This window comes from Leuresthes tenuis, unplaced genomic scaffold (assembly GCF_036924035.1).
Source record: "Leuresthes tenuis unplaced genomic scaffold, fLeuTen1.0.hap1 SCAF_18, whole genome shotgun sequence".
NCBI lineage: Eukaryota > Metazoa > Chordata > Actinopteri > Atheriniformes > Atherinopsidae > Leuresthes > Leuresthes tenuis.
This window is the reverse complement of record NW_027325372.1, coordinates 26801438-26823932: the sequence shown is the minus strand read 5'-3', so window position 1 is coordinate 26823932 and position 22495 is coordinate 26801438. Positions and strand designations below refer to the sequence as shown.

The 22495-nt window shown below is 43.5% G+C and overlaps 2 non-coding genes across 2 annotated transcripts; one reads left to right on the top strand and one right to left on the bottom strand.

The window, feature by feature from the left end:
• Positions 1 to 2246: 2246 nt before the first annotated feature.
• On the top strand, positions 2247 to 2436 carry LOC140275936 (U2 spliceosomal RNA). The gene has a single exon (XR_011908636.1). It is a non-coding gene; the product is annotated as a U2 spliceosomal RNA (small nuclear RNA).
• A 9240-nt stretch (positions 2437 to 11676) lies between these two features.
• On the bottom strand, positions 11677 to 11790 carry LOC140276359 (U5 spliceosomal RNA). The gene has a single exon (XR_011908959.1). It is a non-coding gene; the product is annotated as a U5 spliceosomal RNA (small nuclear RNA).
• Positions 11791 to 22495: the final 10705 nt, after the last annotated feature.

Here is a 22495-nt window from a genome sequence, read left to right as displayed (position 1 = left end):
TCTGACTCCTCTCAATGCGGAGGAGCAGCGGTTCTACTCCGAGCCCCTCCCGGATGACTGAGCTTCTCACCCTATCTCTAAGGGAGAGCCCAGACACCCTGCGGAGGAAACCCATTTCGGCCGCTTGTATTCGCGATCTTGTTCTTTCGGTCACTACCCACAACTCGTGACCATAGGTGAGGATGGGAACGTAGATTGACCAGTAAGTAGAGAGCTTCGCCTTCTGGCTCAGCTCCCTCTTCACAACGACGGGTCGGCGCAGAGCCCGCAACACTGCAGACGCCGCACCGATCCGCCCGTCAATCTCCCGCTCCATTCGTCCCTCACTCGTGAACAAGACCCCGAGATACTTGAACTCCTCCACTTGGGGAAGGATCTCATTCCCGACCCGGAGAGAGCATTCCACCCTTTTCCGGCTGAGAACCATAGTCTCGGATTTGGAGGTGCTGATTCTCATCCCAGCCGCTTCACACTCGGCTGCGAATCGCTCCAGTGAGAGCTGAAGGTCACGGCCTGACGACGCTAACAGAACCACATCATCTGCAAAAAGCAGAGACACGATTCTGAGGTCGCCAAATCGGACACCCTCAACGCCCTGGCTGCGCCTAGAAATTCTGTCCATAAAAGTTAGGAACAGAATCGGTGACAAAGGGCAGCCCTGACGGAGTCCAACTCTCACCGGAAACGTATCCGACTTACTGCCGGCAATGTGGACCAAACTCTGGCACCGGTCATACAGAGACCGAACGGACCCTATCAAGGGGTCCGGCACTCCATATTCCCGGAGCACCCCCCACAGGACTCCACGAGGGACACGGTCGAACGCTTTCTCCAAGTCCACAAAACACATGTAGACTGGTTGGGCGAACTCCCATGCACCCTCCAGGATCCTGCCGAGGGTATAGAGCTGGTCCACTGTTCCACGGCCAGGACGAAAGCCACACTGCATCTCCTGAATCCGAGGCTCGATTATCCGACGGATCCTCCTCTCCAATACCCCCGAATAGACCTTACCAGGGAGGCTGAGGAGTGTGATACCCCTATAGTTGGAACACACCCTCCGGTCCCCCTTTTTAAAGAGGGGGACCACCACCCCAATCTGCCATTCCAGAGGCACTGTCCCCGATGTCCACGCGATGCTGCAGAGGCGTGTCAGCCAAGACAGCCCTACAACATCCAGAGCCTTGAGAAACTCAGGACGGACCTCATCCACCCCCGGGGCCTTGCCACCGAGGAGCTTTTTGACCACCTCGGCAACCTCAGCCCCAGAAATGGGAGGCCCCGTCTCCGAGCTCTCCGACTCTGCCTCTTCCGAGCACGTGTTGGTAGGATTGAGGAGTTCCTCGAAGTACTCCCCCCACCGACTCACAACATCCCTAGTTGAGGTCAGCAAAGTCCCGTCCCCACTGTAAACAGTGTTGACTGTGAGCCGCTTCCCCCCCCTGAGACGCCGGATGGTGGACCAGAATCTCTTCGAGGCCGTCCGGAAATCGTTCTCCATGGTCTCACCGAACTCCTCCCAGGCCCGAGTTTTTGCCTCAGCAACCGCCGAAGCCGCAGCCCGTCTGGCCTGTCGGTACCTATAAGCTGCTTCCAGGGTCCCACTGGCCAAAAAGGCCCGATAGGACTCCTTCTTCAGCTTGACGGCTTCCCTCACCACTGGTGTCCACCAGCAGGTTCGAGGGTTGCCGCCACGACAGGCACCGACCACCTTACGGCCACAACTCCGATCAGCTGCCTATAAAAGGAATTCATTTTATAGCAAAATAAAAGGAATTCATTTTATAGCATTTTATAGCAAAATCCGAAATCGTGAAGAACTCATGAAAGTAAGCTTATTCTCGGATTCCTGAAACTTTAGATTTGCTCTTTCTTTTACTGCAAAGTACAACGTTGAGCAGCACTAATGAGTTGTTTCTATTTTTGGCAGGCTTTACCTTTGCGGATGAAGCCCTTTCTGTCTGTGCAAAAGAAATCTTGTTACTGTGCAGAGTGACTTCTCTGAGTAGAGTCGCCTTACTTGTTGCGACTGTGCCGATGTTCGAAGCTGGAGTGCAAAGTTGTTGCTTGAATGGTGCTCGCTGGAGCGTGTGGTAGTGTAAAGTTATACCATTTAAAAGGGCTGAAGAGTGCTCAGTGCAGCGGGTGGGCGGAGGTGCAAAGTGACACTATGGCCATAAAAAGAACACCGCTACAAGTGCGCATTGTGCCAGGAAGGGCCCTCGGACGTGAACCAGTGGACAGTTATCGCTTCTCTGCCTTTTGGCTAAGATCAAGTGTAGTATCTGTTCTTATCAGTTTAATGTCTGATATGTCCTCTATGCGAGACTACATATTAAATGGATTTTTATCAATAGGAGTTGAAAAAGGAGCTTGCTCCGTTCACTCCAAGCATCGACCCGGTACTGCATTGCCGCTGGGAACGGTGCGCTCTCCTCTGCTCTTGTGAAAAAGCAAACAGCGGTGCAGGATGGAAGTTTCAGGGAGCCTAAGATGAAACTTTCTTTTAATCTGCTGATAAAAGAGAGTGAATGCGAAGAAGACTTTAACACGGCTCTGGGAGCGAGCCGAGTGCGGGCTAACCAGGAGAATTGCTTGAAAGAAACGCGACACCGAATGAGCGGTCAGAACAAAGCCTCAATACGGTGTTCCTGTGGTGTTTTTATAAAATGCGGTGTAAAAAAAGGTGTGAATGCCCCATAGAAAACTAAAAGGTGGAGCGGAAGTGTTCGGCTGCAAGAAGGTGTGAATGTCCGACTATATTTGGTGAAAAGCAGGTGAAGCAAGGTCTGAATGCCCAATCTTACATCATCAAAAGCGAGATCAGAGGTGTTTGGCGGCAAGAAAACGGGTAAGGTGTGAATGACCGACTAAATATCAACAAAAGTGGGGGCGGAGGTCTTCGGATGCAAGTAGGTGTGAATATCCCACCATACAAGTATGGTGGAGAGGAAGCTGTGAATGGCCGACCATAGTTTGCAAAAAGCGGGTGAGAAAAGGTGCGAATGTCCAACCATACATGATCAAAACAGGGAGCGGAGGTGTTTGGCTGCGACAAGGTGTGAATGTCCACCCATAATTAATGAAAAGCGGGCAACAAGTAGGTTTGAATGCCCAACCATACATCAACAAAAGCAGGAGTGGATGTGTTTGGCTAGAAGAAGGTTTGAATGTCCGAGCATAGTTTGTAAAAACCTTACATCATCAAAAGCGAGATCAGAGGTGTTTGGCTGCAAGAAGGCCATAGTTTTCCAAAAGCGGGTAAGGTGTGAATGTCCGACTAAATATCAATAAAATTTGGGGTGGAGGTCTTCGGATGCAAGTGGGTGTGAATATTCCACCATACAAGTATGGTGGAGAGGAAGCTGTGAATAGCCGACCATAGTTTGGAAAAAGCGGGTAAGAAAAGGTTTGAATGCCCGAACATACACCATCAAAAGCGGGAGCAGAGGTGTTCCGCTGTAAGACGGTGTGAATGTCCGACCATAGTTGGTAAAAAGCGGGTAAGAAAAGGTTAAAATACCCGACTGTACACAATCAATAGCGGGAGCGGAGTTGTTCGGCTACAAGAAGGTGTGAAAGTCCGACCATGGTTTGTAAAAACCGGGAAGAAAAGGCTCGAAAGCCCGACTATACACCATCAAAAAGAAGGTTTGAATGTCCATCAATAATTGCTTTACAACATGAAAGTAAATTTTCGAATATCAAACCGCACATGATCATAAGCGGGAGAGGAGGTGTTGTTGTGAAAAAGGAGAGCTGGGAAGTTTCCACTCATAAGCATATGTAAGTGCCGATGAATCAAACTGCACTGCTGTGAAAACTTTGTCAGGCTGTAACATAACCTTAACACCCTCTGGTGTAGAAGTTAAAATAATGCCTAATTTACACATGAGATCACAGCCCATCAGGTTAATGGGACACAACTCTGATAACAAAAATGAGTGTTTGAAGGAGAGCTCATCGGGAGTGACAACACGCAATGGGCATTGTCATTTTCTCCTTCACAACCTGGCCTGATGCAGACATACAGTAAACGTGGTTTCCACTTAACTTTGGAGGACAATCAAACTCCCCTGACGTCACTACTGATGAACATAATTTCCTATATTCTGAGAGAAATATCTTTGCTCTAGGACGGAAATAGCATGCAAAACTTTACTACGTGAATCACAGTCGGCAAGCGTTTCTTCACTACACAGAGCAGGAAAAATGTGTGAGTGTGTTTGTGCTATCACCCATTAGTGGAGGCTCCGCTGCCGCGTGACGTCCAGAACCTGCCTCCCACCCTCAGTCAGCCTTTTGCCCAATTTCATCACTTTTCAGCTGTCCAGTCTGGCCACAGTAAAAACAAATATTCGGATCATAGCTCTGGCGTGGCCCATTTCGACCTCCACTCCCACACGTCCACGTCTTCGACTTCGGCCTCGTCCTCTGTTTACACACACTGCGGAATACATGGTCATGGCTGCCAAATGCAGCTCCTTTTCACACTTGTCCCTTTTGGTTGTCTTACGCGTCTCAACTTGGTTATGAGCATGGCGAGCATATCGGCGAACGTCAGCCAAACGAGGACCCTCACACCATCCCACGTAAATGTTCTTTACTTCAGTGGCGACATCTGGCATGAGGCCTTTAATTATTGCATCGCAAACTGTGGCCTTCTCTCAGCCAAACACCTCTGATCTCGCTTTTCATGATGTAAGTTCCTGCGTATGCTGCCGCTTACCTGGATGACGTCATCATCCATAGCAACAGCTAGGCGGAGCATGTTCAGCAGATGGCGGCAGTGCTGGAGTCACTGCGGCAGGCGGGGCTCACGGCCAACCCAAAGAAGTGTGCAGTTGGATGGAGGGAGGTACGGTATCTGGGGTACCACTTGGGCGGCGGACAGGTGCGTCCACAGGTAGACAAGACAGCAGCGATTGCAGCCTGCCCAAAACCTAAGATCAAGAAAGAGGTGAGGCGGTTTTTGGGGCTGGCCGGATATTACCGGCGATTTATTCCCAACTTCGCGAAAAGGTGCCTCTGATCCGGTCCGGTGGACGAAGCAGTGCCAGGTGTCACTTGAGAGGGTAAAGCAGACCCTCTGTGGGGAGCCTCTTCTCCACACACCTAACTCCTCTCTCCCATTTGTCCTGCAGACTGATGCATCGGGAAGGGGGTCGGGGGCTGTTCTTTCCCAGCAGGTGCGGGGCGTTGACCGCCCAGTGCTTTACATCAGCCAGAAACTATCCGAGAGGGAGACCAGATACACTAACACTAACTTTATGAATAGTGCTGAAAATTAGGTAAATCTAATCCACCACTGTCCTTGGTCTTCTGTAAGGTTTTTAAACTAATACGTGGTGGTTTGTTTTTCCACAGAAATTTGGAGATGCATGAACCTAGTGACTTAAACCAAGTAGCAGATGGTTTTATGGGGATCATTGAGAACAAATAGTTACCTTTTGGTAGTATCATCATTTTAATGGTTGTAACTCTCCCCATAAGTGATATAGGTAAGGACTTCAAACGAGAGAGATCGTCCTCTACTGTCTTTAATAATTGCACATAATTTAGCTTTGTTAGCTCTGAGAGCCTGGAGGAAATGTTTATGCCTAAATATCTAATATTTCCTGACTGTAAAGTGATCGCAGGTATATTCTGGTCCCTATAGTTAATGGGCAGAACTGTGGTCTTAGACCAATTACACACAAGTAGTCAGAAAGTGCTGAGAATTTATTTATGAGTGTGATCGTGTGAGTGAGAGACGTCTGTGAGTTCTGAAGGAAAAGTAATACATCATCAGCATAAAGACTTATTTGATGCTCAATATTTTGGGGTTGGATGCCTTTAATATTTCTATCTTGTCTGATAGCAGCTGCTAAAGGTTCGATGAAAATAGCAAAAAGTGAGGGCGAAAGTGGGCAACCCTGTCTTGTACCTCTCTGCAGACTGAAGCTTGGAGAAGTTTGATCATTTGTCCTGACACTTGCACTTGGGGAGTCAGTTATTTTCTTTTGAGGAGATAAGAGGCTTTAATAATAATATCTTGCAAGAGAGAACAACACAGTACAGAATACAGAGTTGCTCTGACCACTGAAGCAAAAACACACAGTTATATTGCCCACTCATCACGTCATCTGTTTTTGGGTATAGTTGATTGTTCTTCTAACTTTCCTCCCCAACCATTAGTTGAGGTTACCCAGACACACTCGTAAATACCAGCCTAACCCTGTCCCCCCTAAAGTGCAGCTATCTCATATTAACAAGCCCACCATTGTAAAGAGGAATTTAAGAAAACAGGGCAGGGTGGTACCTTGCAGCTCAGTCATTTGCAGGTTATACACAGTAACACTCAATACAATGCATATAAGAATTATTTTCCATTACATTCCTCCCTTTTGATTATAATAATACCATTATATTAATCAACTCAAAAGAAACAAGGAAAATAATAACTTTATCTGTAAAACATCAGCCTGCATTTGCACACAACGTGAGTTTAAAATGCAGGCATCATAGTGATAAAGGGTCCAATGATAAACAATCAAAACATGAACAATTAAATATGATTATCTTCATGCCTCTCTAAGTCAGCGTCACTAGAGGAAAAATTTTGAAAGCAAAAAAGTTCTTTGAGTCATTTGAATCATTTGGTGAGATACATACAATGAGGCCTTTCACACAGGGAAAAATACAGCAGCCCTGTATTATTGCTTCCTGTGAAATCAAGATACAATGTGCACATGCTGGTTACAAATAAGAAAATACAAACAACAAACAGTTTCTTCCATGGTTCACAGCATGTGTATGATCATCTTCATCGCAGGTCTCAGTAAGGATGTTTCAATCTTCGGTGTCAGAGGTTACTAGCACTTAACACACCGGTGGAGTACAGCTTTTACTGCTGACTCTTATCTTTGTCCTTCCGGGCGTGTTGGTTAGGCTGATGTATGTCAGGGTGGAAGTCATCTACTGGTTCTGGTACCTTCTTACAGTGACTGGCATGAATCCACGTTGCCGAACACAACCTCTCTCGCTTTTGATGATGTATGGACCGGCATTCTTACCTTTTCTAACACATTTTTCAGCAATTATGGTCGGAGATTCACACCTACTCACAGCCGAACAACTCCGCTCCCGCATTTGATGGTGTATAGTCGGGCATTCTCACCCTTTCTCATCAGCTTTTTGCAAATTATGATCTGACATTCACACCTACTTGCAGTCGAACAGCTCTGCTCCCGCTTTTGATTATGTTTGGTTGGATATTCGAACCTTTTCTTAACTTCTTTTTACATATTTTGGTTGGACGTTCACACCTTCTTGTAGCCGAACACTTCCACTCCTGCTTTTGATGATGTATGGTTGGGCATTCACACCTTTTTTTTGCCCATTTTTCAGGAATTATGGGTGGACATTCACACCTTGCAGCTGAACACCTCCTATCCCACTTATGATCATGTGCGGTTTGATTTTCGAAAAGTTTCTTTCATGTTTTCTAGCAATTATTGATGGACATGTAGACCTTCTTGCAGCTGAACACCTCCGCTCCCGCATTTGATCATACATTGTCAGGCATTCGCACCTTGTCTTACCCACTTTTTACAAACTTTAGTCGAACAGTCACACCTTTTTGCAGCCGAACACCACCTCTCCCGCTTTTGATGATGTATGGTCCAGCATTCTTACCTTTTCTAACACATTCTTCAGCAATTATGGTCGGACATTCACACCTACTCAGAGCCGAACATCTCCGCTCCCGCATTTGATGGTGTATAGTCGGGCATTCTCACCCTTTCTCATCAGCTTTTTACAAATTATGATCTGACATTCACACCTGCTTTTGATAATGTATTGTTAGGCATTCGCACCTTTTTTTTACCCATTTTTCATGAATTATGGGTAGACATTCACACCTTCTTGCAGCCGAACACCTCCTCTCCCGCTTATGATCATGTGCGGTTTGATATTCGAAAATTTACTTTCTTGTTTTAAAGCAATTATTGATGGACATTCAAACCTTCTTTTTGATGGTGTATAGTCGGGCTTTCGAGCCTTTTCTTCCCGGTTTTTACAAACCATGGTCGGACTTTCACACCTTCTTGTAGCCGAACAACTCCGCTCCCGCTATTGATTGTGTACAGTCGGGTATTTTAACCTTTTCTTACCCGCTTTTTACCAACTATGGTTGGACATTCACACCGTCTTACAGCGGAACACCTCTGCTCCCGCTTTTGATGGTGTATAGTCGGGCATTCGAACCTTTTCTTACCCGCTTTTTACAAACTATGGTGGGACATTCAAACCTTCTTGTATCCGAAAACCTCCGCTCTCTCTTTTGATCATACATTGTCGGACATTCGCACCTTTTCTTACCCGCTTTTTACAAACCATGGTCGGACTTTCACACCTTCTTGTAGCCGAACAACTCCGCTCCCGCTATTGATTGTGTACAGTCGGGTATTTTAACCTTTTCTTACCCGCTTTTTACCAACTATGGTCGGACATTCACACCTTCGTACAGCGGAACACCTCCGCTCCCTCTTTTGATGGTGTATGTTCGGGCATTCAAACCTTTTCTTACCCGCTTTTTCCAAACTATGGTCGGCTATTCACAGCTTCCTCTCCACCATACTTGTATGGTGGAATATTCACACCCACTTGCATCCGAAGACCTCCGCCCCAAATTTTGTTGATATTTAGTCGGACATTCGCACCTTACCCGCTTTTGGAAAACTATGGCCTTCTTGCAGCCAAACACCTCTGATCTCGCTTTTGATGATGTAAGGTTGGGCATTCACACCTTGCTTCACCTGCTTTTCACCAAATATAGTCGGACATTCACACCTTCTTGCAGCCGAACACTTCCGCTTTTAGTGTTCTATGAGGCATTCACATATTTTTTTTCACCGTATTTTATAGATTATGGTTGGAAATTCTCACCCACTCTCATCCGAAGACCTCTCCTCCCGCTTTTGTTAATATATAGTCGGGCATTCGAACCTTTTCTTACCCGCTTTTTACAAATTATAGTCGAACATTCACACCTACTTGCAGCTGAATACTTCCGCTCCACCTTTTAGGTATGTATGGTTGGCATTTGCACCTCTTTTTATACTGATTGCTGAAGATTAAGTTGTACTTTCTCAAACTACAACATTTTTTTATTTGTTGAAACTTGATTTGAAGTGGATAAATAAGGAGGACAAACAGTTTTAAGTCAGGCTGATAGAAGGAATTCATTTTATAGCAAAATCTGTACTTCGTCATATGTCGAGAGATGCTTATTGCTGAAGAAGTTCTTTCTCATTCTACAAAGTACAACGTTGTTTATCGTTGAAACTTGATTAGACATGAATAAATATGAAGGACAAAGCAGTCTTAACTTGGTTTGAGTTAAGGAATTCGTTTTATAGGAGAATCCGAATTCGTGCATAACTCATAAAATAGAGCTTATTTTCGGATTCCTGAAGAATGATTCTGGTTCTTTCTCATAATACAAAGTTTGTTGTTTATTGTTGAAACTTCATCAGAAGTGAAGAAATAAATGAATGCCTATCAACAAATGTGGGATCTAAACTCTAGTGCTTCCTCTAAAATAATTTCCTTTCTCAATTTAGAAATGTGTGTGTGTAAGTCACAACACCCGTGACACCAAAACGGCTTTCTTTTCTCTACACTCTGCACTATGAGCACACACACCAAATCAGAAAGGCTTTTTTCTCTCTTTTCTACATTATGGACTGTGGGGACACAAAACCGCTCTCTCTCTTTTTTTTTTTTATCGTGTGCCAGGGCGTTGTCTCATGTATTAGATTATGCTTAAGATACGAATGGGTTTATCAGTCACATCAGAATCCATACATACTGATCCTCCCGTAATAAAATGGTCGGATCTTATCAAACACACTTTGTTTCTTGTGACAATCAAGTCAGCGAAACAGCGTATACACGTCAAGACACTGAATCAAGTTTGCCACAAGAACTCATAAGTTTGGCAGTATTGCTCTGCCATCAGCAATGATACACCCATTTTATTTTCGTGAGACATGTGCAAGCACCTGTTCATCTACTGTTCTATCACTATGAATTAGTGATCTATTATCAATAAGGATACTTCTACAACTACTATCAAAGTATGTCCGGACTTCTTATGTTGTCAGTTGCTATATATGAATAAGTGGGTAGCTACTGACAAGCATTAAGCATGTCACACAGCCCAAACATATAACATTTCAGGACACACCACACAGTTAACAACCACAGTGAAGCGTGTCAAAGCCCAAACATGTAACATTCAACAGGACACTTACACAACACATTCAAATCAAACAGTCAGACAACATACAAGAACATATACCCCAGCCGGCATTGCTCCCTGCCTATTTTCGTACAGCACACTATGTGTGCGCACACCTTTATTCACAAACTCTTCAACTTATACTCTTTTACCGAAGCTGCTACAGCTCGATTACCACCTTTTAGGTATGTATGGTTGGCATTTGCACCTCTTTTTATACTGATTGCTGAAGATTAAGTTGTACTTTCTCAAACTACAACATTTTTTTATTTGTTGAAACTTGATTTGAAGTGGATAAATAAGGAGGACAAACAGTTTTAAGTCAGGCTGATAGAAGGAATTCATTTTATAGCAAAATCTGTACTTCGTCATATGTCGAGAGATGCTTATTGCTGAAGAAGTTCTTTCTCATTCTACAAAGTACAACGTTGTTTATCGTTGAAACTTGATTAGACATGAATAAATATGAAGGACAAAGCAGTCTTAACTTGGTTTGAGTTAAGGAATTCGTTTTATAGGAGAATCCGAATTCGTGCATAACTCATAAAATAGAGCTTATTTTCGGATTCCTGAAGAATGATTCTGGTTCTTTCTCATAATACAAAGTTTGTTGTTTATTGTTGAAACTTCATCAGAAGTGAAGAAATAAATGAATGCCTATCAACAAATTGACCTTCTGTTGACCTTCGGGGAGGTGAGTATCTTCACTAGACTCACCTGTCTGCTCTTCCTCCTCATTTAGCGTAGCTCCACCCTCTGCCTGTGAATTCTCACAGACTTCAACACTGAGTGGTGAGGCCTCTACAGGCCCCTCCCCTTTTTGCTCCTCACTTCCAATCCAAGCTTTTGGCGGGAAGTTTGAATTTATTGGGTCAACCTCTTCACTTTGTTCACCAACTGCCACCTTTGGTCTTTCTCTTTGTTGGCTTGACTGTGGCTTTACCGTCTTTAATTTGTTTGCAAAAGATTTAGGGCAATCTCTGAAGAGGTGATTTAATTCTCCACAGAGATTACATTTCCTGCCATTTGGACACTCTCCAAAAGTTTGCCCAATTTCTCTGCTCTTCCCACATAACACCTTGGTACAAGCCTCAACCAGGTGCCCATGCTCACCACACTTGCGGCAGAACTTGGGCTGCCCCTGGTAGTGGATGTAACCTCGGTTTTCAAGGTGGCCAGAGTGTCGCCCACCCGCTGCACTGAGCACTCTTCAGCCCTTTTAAATGGTATAACTTTGCACTCCCGCACGCTCCAGCAAGCACCATTCAAGCAACAACTTTGCACTCCAGCTTCGAACATCGGCACAGTCGCAACAAGTAAGGCGACTCTACTCAGAGAAGTCACTCTGCACAGTAAGAAGATTTCTTTTGCACAGACAGAAAGGGCTTCACCCGCAAAGGTAAAGCCTGCCAAAAATAGAAACAACTCATTAGTGCTGCTCTCCACAGAAATCTTTAGTAAAAGGCGAAAGACTTGTACGTTATGAAGAGAAACCAGAGTACGATTATCCATCACTGCGGGAGCAGGGCATCAGGCTAGTTGGCATAGCCACCTTACCCATGGTGAGCTTTGCTTGGTTGAGACGCTTGCTCCCCCCCCTTGCTCCTCGGCTGACCAAGTAGGAACATAATTTGTAAAAAGTGGGTAAGAAAAGGTTCGAATGCCCGACTAAATATTAACAAAAGCGGGAGGAGAGGTCTTCGGATGAGAGTGGAATTTCCTACCATACAAGTATGGTGGAGAGGAAGCTGTGATTGGCCGACAATAGTAAAAAGCAGGTGAGAAAAGGTGCGAATGTCAAAACATACATGATCAAAACAGGGAGCGGAGGTGTTTGGCTGCGACAAGGTGTGAATGTCCACCCATAATTAATGAAAAACGGGCAACAAGTAGGTTCAAATGCCCAACCATACATCATCAAAAGCAGGAGTGGATGTGTTCGGCTTCAAGAAGGTATGAATGTCCATCAATAATTGCTATAAAACATGAAAGAAAATTTTCGAATGTCAAACCGCACATAATCATAAGCGGGAGAGGAGGTGTTCGCTGACTTGATTGTCACAAGAAACAAAGTGTGTTTGATAAGATCCGACCATTTTATTACGGGAGGATCAGTATGTATGGATTCTGATGTGACTGATAAACCCATTCGTATCTTAAGCATAATCTAATACGTGAGACAACGCCCTGGCACACAATCAAAAAAAAAAAGAGAGAGCGGTTTTGTGTCCCCACAGTCCATAATGTAGAAAAGAGAGAAAAAAGCCTTTCTGATTTGGTGTGTGTGCTCATAGTGCAGAGTGTAGAGAAAAGAGAGAAAAGAAAGCCGTTTTGGTGTCACGGGTGTTGTGACTTACACACACACATTTCTGAATTGAGAAAATAAATTATTTTAGAGGAAGCAGTAGAGTTTAGATCCCACATTTGTTGATAGGCATTCATTTATTTCTTCACTTCTGATGAAGTTTCAACAATAAACAACAAACTTTGTATTATGAGAAAGAACCAGACTCATTCTTCAGGAATCCGAAAATAAGCACGAATTCGGATTCTCCTATAAAACGAATTAATTAACTCAAACCAAGTTAAGACTGCTTTGTCCTTCATATTTATTCATGTCTAATCAAGTTTCAATGATAAACAACGTTGTACTTTGTAGAATGAGAAAGAACTTCTTCAGCAATAAGCATCTCTCGACATATGACGAAATACAGATTTTGCTATAAAATTAATTTCTTCTATCAGCGTGACTTAAAACTGTTTGTCCTCCTTATTTATCCACTTCAAATCAAGTTTCAACAATTAAAAAAAAATTGTAGTTTGAGAAAGAACAACTTAATCTTCAGCAATCAGTATAAAAAGAGGGTAACAAAAGGTGCAAATGCCAACCATACATCACTAAAAGGTGGAGCGGAAGTATTCAGCTGCAAGTAGGTGTGAATGTTCGACCATAATTTGTAAAAAGTGGGTAAGAAAAGGTTCGAATGCCCGACTAAATATTAACAAAAGCGGGAGGAGAGGTCTTCGGATGAGAGTGGGTGAGAATTTCCTACCATACAAGTATGGTGGAGAGGAAGCTGTGATTGGCCGACAATAGTAAAAAGCAGGTGAGAAAAGGTGCGAATGTCAAAACATACATGATCAAAACAGGGAGCGGAGGTGTTTGGCTGCGACAAGGTGTGAATGTCCACCCATAATTAATGAAAAACGGGCAACAAGTAGGTTCGAATGCCCAACCATACATCATCAAAAGCAGGAGTGGAAGTGTTCGGCTTCAAGAAGGTATGAATGTCCATCAATAATTGCTATAAAACATGAAAGAAAATTTTCGAATCCGCTGCAAGAAGGTGTGAATATCCACCCATAATTACTGAAAAATGGGTAAGAAAAGGTGCGAATGCCCAACCATACATCATCAAAAGCAGGAGTGGATGTGTTCGGCTACAAGAAGGTTTGACTGTCCGACCATAGTTTGTGAAAAGCGGGTAAGAACAGGTTTGTATAACCGACTGTACACAATCAAAAGAGGGAGCGGAGTTGTTCAGCTACAAGAAGGTGTGAAAGTCCGACCATGGTTTGTAAAAAGCGGGTAAGAAAAGGTTCGTATGCCCGAATATACACCATCAAATGCGGGAGCGGAGGTGTTCGGCTGTGAGTAGGTGTGAATCTCCAACCATAATTGCTGAAAAATGTGTTAGAAAAGGTAAAAATGCCGGTCCATACATCATCAAAAGCGGGAGAGGTGGTGTTCGGCCACAAGTAGGTGTGAATGTCCAGCCATAATTACTCACAAACGGGTAAGAAAAGGTAGTATTGCCAGACCATATATGATCAAAACAGGGAGCGGAGGTGGTTAAGCTGCAAGAAGGTGTTAATGTCCGACTAAAGTTTGTAAAAAGCGGGTAAGAAAAGGTGCGAATGCCCGACAATGTATGATCAAAAGAGGGAGCGGAGGTTTTCGGCTGAAAGAAGGTCTGAATGTCCAACCATAATTTGTAAAAACCGGGGAAGAAAAGGCTCGAAAGCCCGACTATACACCATCAAAAGCTGGAGCGGAGGTGTTCAGCTGCAAGAAGGTCTGAATGTCCATCAATAATTGCTAGAAAACATGAAAGAGAATTTTCGAATATCAAACCGCACATGATAATAAGCGGGAGAGGAGGTGTTCATATGCAAGAAGGTGTGAATGTCCACCCATAATTACTGAAAAATGGGTAAGAAAAGGTGCGAATTCCCAACCATACATCATCAAATGCACGAGTGGATGTGTTCGGCTACAAGATGGTTTGAATGTCCGACCATAGTTTGTAAAAAGCGGGTAAGAAAAGGTTTGAATGCCCAAACATACACCATCAAAAGAGGGAGCGGAGGTGTTCCGCTGTAAGAAGGTGTGAATGTCCGACCATAGTTGGTAAAAAGCGGGTAAGAAAAGGTTAAAATACCCGACTGTACACAATCAATAGCGGGAGCGGAGTTGTTCGGCTACTAAAAGGTGTGAAAGTCCGACCCTGGTTTTCAAAAGCGGGTAAGAAAAGGTTCGAATGCCCGAACATACATCATCAAAAGAGGTAGCGGAGGTGTTCCGCTGTAAGACGGTGTGAATGTCCGATCATAGTTGGTAAAAAGCGGGTAAGAAAAGGTTAAAATACCCGACTGTACACAATCAAAAGAGGGAGCGGAGTTGTTCAGCTAAGAGAAGGTGTGAAAGTCCAACCATGGTTTGTAAAAAGCGGGTAAGAAAAGGTTCGTATGCCCGAATATACACTATCAAAACCGGAAGCGTAGGTGTTCGGCTGCAAGAAGGTGTGAACGTCCGACCAAAGTTTGTGAAAAAGCAGTTAAGAAAAGGTTCGAATATCTAACCAAACATAATCAAAAGCGGGAGCAGAGCTGTTCGACTGCAAGTAGGTGTGAATGTCAGAGAATAATTTGCAAAAAGCTGATGAGAAAGGGTGAGAAATCCCGACTATACACCATCAAATGCGGTAGCGGAGTTGTTCGGCTGTGAGTAGGTGTGATTCTCCAACCATAATTGCTGAAAAATGTGTTAGAAAAGGTAAGAATGCCGGTCCATACATCATCAAAAGCGGGAGAGGTGGTGTTCGGCTGCAAGTAGGTGTGAATGTCCATTAATAATTGCTTTAAAACATGAAAGAAAATTTTCGAATATCAAACCTTACATGATCATTAGCGGGAGAGGAGGTGTTCAGCTGCAAGAAGGTGTGAATATCCACCCATAATTACTGAAAAATGGGTAGGAAAAGATGCGATTGTCCAACCATAAATCATCAAAAGCAGGAGTGGAGTTGTTCAGCTACAAGAAGGTATGAAAGTCCAACCATGGTTTGTAAAAAGCGGGTAAGAGAAGGTTCGAATACCCGAATATATACCATCAAAAGCGGAAGCGGAGGTGTTCGGCTGCAAGAAGGTGTGAACGTCCGACCAAAGTTTGTAAAAAGCAGTTAAGAAAAGGTTTGAATATCCAACCGAACATAATCAAAAGCGGGAGCAGAGCTGTTCGACTGCAAGTAGGTGTGAATGTCAGATCATAATTGCTGAAAAATGTGATAGAAAAGACTAGAATGCCGGACAATACATCATCAAAAGCGGGAGAGGTGGTTTTTCGGCTGCAAGTAGGTGTGAATGTCCAGCCATAATTACTCACAAACGGGGGAAGAAAAGGTAGTATTTCCAGACCACACATGATCAAAACAGGGAATGGAGGTGGTTCAGCTGCAAGGTGTGAATGTCTGACTAAAGTTTGTAAAAACCGTGTAAGACAAGGGGCGAATGCCCGACAATGTATGATCAAAAGAGGGAGCGGAGGTTTATGGCTGCAAGGTCTGAATGTCCAACCACAATTTGTAAAAATCGGGGAAGAAAAGGCTCGAAAGCCCGACTATACACCATCAAAAGCGGGAGCAGAGGTGTTCAGGTGCAAGAAGGTCTGAATGTCCGACCAAAAATTACTGAAAAATGGGTAAGAAAAGGTGCGAATGCCAAATCATACATCATCAAAAGCAGGAGCGGGTGTGTTCGGCTACAAGAAGGTTTGAATGTCCAACCATAGTAAGTAATAGGCGGGTAAGAAAAGGCTCGAATGCCCGACTATATACCATCAAAAGCGGAAGCGGAGGTGTTCGGCTGCAAGACGGTGTGAACGTCCGACCAAAGTTTGTAAAAAGCAGTTAAGAAAATGTTCGAATATCCAACCAAACATAATCAAAAGCGGGAGCAGAGCTGTTCGACTGCAAGTAGGTGTGAATATCAGATCATAATTTGCAAAAAGCTGTTGAGAAAGGGTGAGAATGCCCAACTATACACTATCAAATGTGGGAGCGGAGGTGTTCGTCTGTGAGTAGGTGTGAATATCCGACCATAATTGCTGAAAAATGTGTTAGAAAAGGTAAGAATGCCGGACCATATATCATCAAAAGCGGGAGAGGTTGTGTTCGGCTGCAAGTAGGTGTGAATGTCCAGCCATAATTACTCACAAACGGGTAAGAAAAGGTACTATTGCCAGACCATATATGATCAAAACAGGGAGCGGAGGTGGTTCAGCTGCAAGAAGGTTTGAATGTCCGACTAAAGTTTGTAAAAAGCGGGTAAGACAAGGTGTGAATGCCTGACAATGTATGATCAAAAGAGGAGCGGAGGTTTTCGGCTGCAAGAAGGTCTGAATGTCCACCCATAATTACTGAAAAATGGGTAAGAAAAGGTGCGAAAGCCCAACCGCACATGATCATAAGTGGATGAGAAGGTGTTCGACTGCAAGTAGGTGTGAATGTAAGATCATAATTTGTAAAAAGCGGGTAAGAAAAGGTAAGAATGCCCAACCATAAATTATCAAAAGCGGCAGCAGAGTTTCGGCTGGTATTTATCAATGTCTAGATAGATTTCAACAAAAAACAACGTTGTACTTTGCAATAAAAGAAAGAGCAAATCAAAAGGTTTAGGAATCCGAGAATAAGCTTATTTTCATGAGTTCTGCACGATTTCAGATTTTATGTATAAAATGAATTCATTCACTCAAACCAAGTTAAAACTGCTTTTTCCTTCATATTTATCAATGTCTAGATCGACTTCAACAAAGAACAACATTGTATTTTGCAGTAGAAGAAAGAGCAAAACTGAAGGATCAGGAATCCGAGAATAAGCTTCTTTTCATACGTTCTGCATGATTTGGGATTTTATGTATAAAATGAATTCCTTCACTCAAACTAAGTTAACACTGCTTTGTCCTTCATATGTACCCATTTCTACATATATTTCAAGCATAAACTTCCTCATACTACCCTGAATGAGAAATAGCCACACTTGTGATTAAGCCATACGCCCCTTTTGAGGAGTTCTGCATGATTTGGGATTTTATCTATAAAATCAATTCCTTCACTCAAACTATGTTAAAACGGCGTTTACCTTCATATTTATCAATGTCTCGATAGATTTAAACAAAAAAACAACGTTGTACTTTGCAGTAAAAGAAAGAGCCAATCAAAAGTTTTAGGAATCCGAGAATAAGCTTTTTTTCATGAGTTCTGCACGATTTCGGATTTTATGTATAAAATGAATTCATTCACTCAAACCAAGTTAAAACTGCTTTTTCATTCATATTTATCAATGTCTAGATCGACTTCAACAAAGAACAACATTGTATTTTGCAGTAGAAGAAAGAGCAAAACTGAAGGATCAGGAATCCGAGAATAAGCTTATTTTCTTATGGGCAAGTGGGAACTGCTTTGTCCTTCATATTTATCAATGTGTAGATGGATTTCAACTTCTTCTACTGCTTTTGATGATGTATATTCGGGCATTCGAACCTTTTATTACCCGCTTTTTACAAAACATTGTCGGACTTTCACACCTTCTTGCAGCCGAACACCACCTCTACCGCTTTTGATGATGTATGGTTCAGTATTCTTACCTCTTCTAACACATTTCAGCAATTATGGTCGGACATTCACACCTACTCACAGCTGGACACCTCCGCTCCCGCTTTTGATCATACAATGTCGGGACATCGCTCCTTGTCTTACCAGCTTTTTACAAATTTTAGTCGAACATTCAAACCTTCTTGCAGCTGAACACCTCCGCTCCCGCTTTTGATGATGTATAGTCGGGCTTTCGAGACTTTTCTTACCCGGTTTTTACAAATTATGGTTGGACATTCAGTTGGACCTACTTGCAGTCGAACAGCTCTGCTCCTGCTTTTGATTATGTTTGGTTGGGCATTCGAACCTTTTCTTAACTGCTTTTTCACAAACTTTGGTCGGACGTTCACACCTTCTTGCATCCGAACACCTCCGCTTCCGCTTTTGATGATGTATATTCGGGCATTCGAACCTTTTATTACCCGCTTTTTATAAAACATTGTCGGACTTTCACACCTTTTTGCAGCCGAACACCACCTCTACCGCTTTTGATGATGTATGGTTCAGTATTCTTACCTCTTCTAACACATTTCAGCAATTATGGTCGGACATTCACACCTACTCACAGCTGGACACCTCCGCTCCCGCTTTTGATCATACAATGTCGGGACATCGCTCCTTGTCTTACCAGCTTTTTACAAATTTTAGTCGAACATTCACACCTTCTTGCAGCTGAACACCTCCGCTCCCGCTTTTGATGATGTATAGTCGGGCTTTCGAGACTTTTCTTACCCGGTTTTTACAAATTATGGTTGGACATTCAGTTGGACCTACTTGCAGTCGAACAGCTCTGCTCCTGCTTTTGATTATGTTTGGTTGGGCATTCGAACCTTTTCTTAACTGCTTTTTCACAAACTTTGGTCGGACGTTCACACCTTCTTGCATCCGAACACCTCCGCTTCCGCTTTTGATGATGTATATTCGGGCATTCGAACCTTTTATTACCCGCTTTTTACAAAACATTGTCGGACTTTCACACCTTTTTGCAGCCGAACACCACCTCTCCCGCTTTTGATGATGTATGGTCCAGCATTCTTACCTTTTCTAACACATTCTTCAGCAATTATGGTCGGACATTCACACCTACTCAGAGCCGAACACCTCCGCTCCCGCATTTGATGGTGTATAGTCGGGCATTCTCACCCTTTCTCATCAGCTTTTTACAAATTATGATCTGACATTCACACCTGCTTTTGATAATGTATTGTTAGGCATTCGCACCTTTTTTTTTTACCCATTTTTCATGAATTATGGGTGGACATTCACACCTTCTTGCAGCCGAACACCTCCTCTCCCGCTTATGATCATGTGCGGTTTGATATTCGAAAATTTACTTTCTTGTTTTAAAGCAATTATTGATGGACATTCAAACCTTCTTTTTGATGGTGTATAGTCGGGCTTTCGAGCCTTTTCTTCCCGGTTTTTACAAACCATGGTCGGACTTTCACACCTTCTTGTAGCCGAACAACTCCGCTCCCGCTATTGATTGTGTACAGTCGGGTATTTTAACCTTTTCTTACCCGCTTTTTACCAACTATGGTCGGACATTCACACCGTCTTACAGCGGAACACCTCTGCTCCCGCTTTTGATGGTGTATAGTCGGGCATTCGAACCTTTTCTTACCCGCTTTTTACAAACTATGGTGGGACATTCAAACCTTCTTGTATCCGAAAACCTCCGCTCTCTCTTTTGATCATACATTGTCGGACATTCGCACCTTTTCTTACCCGCTTTTTACAAACCATGGTCGGACTTTCACATCTTCTTGTAGCCGAACACATCCGCTCCCGCTATTGATTGTGTACAGTCGGGTATTTTAACTTTTTCCTTACCCGCTTTTTATCAAGTATGGTCGGACATTCACACCTTCGTACAGCGGAACACCTCCGCTCCCTCTTTTGATGGTGTATGTTCGGGCAGTCAAACCTTTTCTTACCCGCTTTTTCCAAACTATGGTCGGCTATTCACAGCTTCCTCTCCACCATACTTGTATGGTGGGATATTCACACCCACTTGCATCCGAAGACCTCCGCCCCAAATTTTGTTGATATTTAGTCGGACATTCGCACCTTACCCGCTTTTGGCAAACTATGGCCTTCTTGCAGCCAAACACCTCTGATCTCGCTTTTGATGATGTAAGGTTGGGCATTCAGACCTTGCTTCACCTGCTTTTCACCAAATATAGTCGGACATTCACACCTTCTTGCAGCTGAACACTTCCGCTCCACCTTTTAGTGTTCTATCACACCTTTTTTTCACCGCATTTTATACATTATGGTCGGAAATTTTCAACCACTCTCATCCGAAGACCTCTCCTCCCGCTTTTGTTAATATATTTGAACTTTAGTTTGACATTCAAACCTTCTTGTAGCCGAACAACTCCGCTCCCGCTATTGATTGTGTACAGTCGGGTATTTTAACCTTTTCTTACCCGCTTTTTACCAACTATGGTCGGACATTCACACCGTCTTACAGCGGAACACCTCTGCTCCCGCTTTTGATGGTGTATAGTCGGGCATTCGAACCTTTTCTTACCCGCTTTTTACAAACTATGGTGGGACATTCAAACCTTCTTGTATCCGAAAACCTCCGCTCTCTCTTTTGATCATACATTGTCGGACATTCGCACCTTTTCTTACCCGCTTTTTACAAACCATGGTCGGACTTTCACATCTTCTTGTAGCCGAACACATCCGCTCCCGCTATTGATTGTGTACAGTCGGGTATTTTAACCTTTTCTTACCCGCTTTTTACCAAGTATGGTTGGACATTCACACCTTCGTACAGCGGAACACCTCCGCTCCCTCTTTTGATGGTGTATGTTCGGGCATTCAAACCTTTTCTTACCCGCTTTTTCCAAACTATGGTCGACTATTCACAGCTTCCTCTCCACCATACTTGTATGGTGGGATATTCACACCCACTTGCATCCGAAGACCTCCGCCCCAAATTTTGTTGATATTTAGTCGGACATTCGCACCTTACCCGCTTTTGGCAAACTATGGCCTTCTTGCAGCCAAACACCTCTGATCTCGCTTTTGATGATGTAAGGTTGGGCATTCAGACCTTGCTTCACCTGCTTTTCACCAAATATAGTCGGACATTCACACCTTCTTGCAGCCGAACACTTCCGCTCCACCTTTTAGTGTTCTATCACACCTGTTTTTCACCGCATTTTATACATTATGGTCGGAAATTTTCAACCACTCTCATCCGAAGACCTCTCCTCCCGCTTTTGTTAATATATTTGAACTTTAGTTTGACATTCAAACCTTCTTGCAGCTGAACCACCTCCGCTCCCTGTTTTGATCATATATGGTCTGGCTACTACCTTTTCTTACACGTTTGTGAGTAATTATGGCTGGACATTCACACCTACTTGCAGTCGAACACAACCTCTCTCGCTTTTGATGATGTATGGACCGGCATTTTTACCTTTTCTAACACATTTTTCAGCAATTATGGTCGGAGATTCACACCTACTCACAGCCGAACAACTCCGCTCCCGCATTTGATGATGTATAGTCGGGCATTCTCACCCTTTCTCATCAGCTTTTTGCAAATTATGATCTGACATTCACACCTACTTGCAGTCGAACAGCTCTGCTCCCGCTTTTGATTATGTTTGGTTGGATATTCTAACCTTTTCTTAACTTCTTTTTACATATTTTGGTTGGACGTTCACACCTTCTTGTAGCCGAACACTTCCACTCCTGCTTTTGATGATGTATGGTTGGGCATTCACACCTTTTTTTTTCCCATTTTTCAGGAATTATGGGTGGACATTCACACCTTGCAGCTGAACACCTCCTATCCCACTTATGATCATGTGCGGTTTGATTTTCGAAAAGTTTCTTTCATGTTTTCTAGCAATTATTGATGGACATGTAGACCTTCTTGCAGCTGAACACCTCCGCTCCCGCTTTTGATCATACATTGTCAGGCATTCGCACCTTGTCTTACCCACTTTTTACAAACTTTAGTCGAACAGTCACACCTTTTTGCAGCCGAACACCACCTCTCCCGCTTTTGATGATGTATGGTCCAGCATTCTTACCTTTTCTAACACATTCTTCAGCAATTATGGTCGGACATTCACACCTACTCAGAGCCGAACACCTCCGCTCCCGCATTTGATGGTGTATAGTCGGGCATTCTCACCCTTTCTCATCAGCTTTTTACAAATTATGATCTGACATTCACACCTGCTTTTTATAATGTATTGTTAGGCATTCGCACCTTTTTTTTTTTACCCATTTTTCATGAATTATGGGT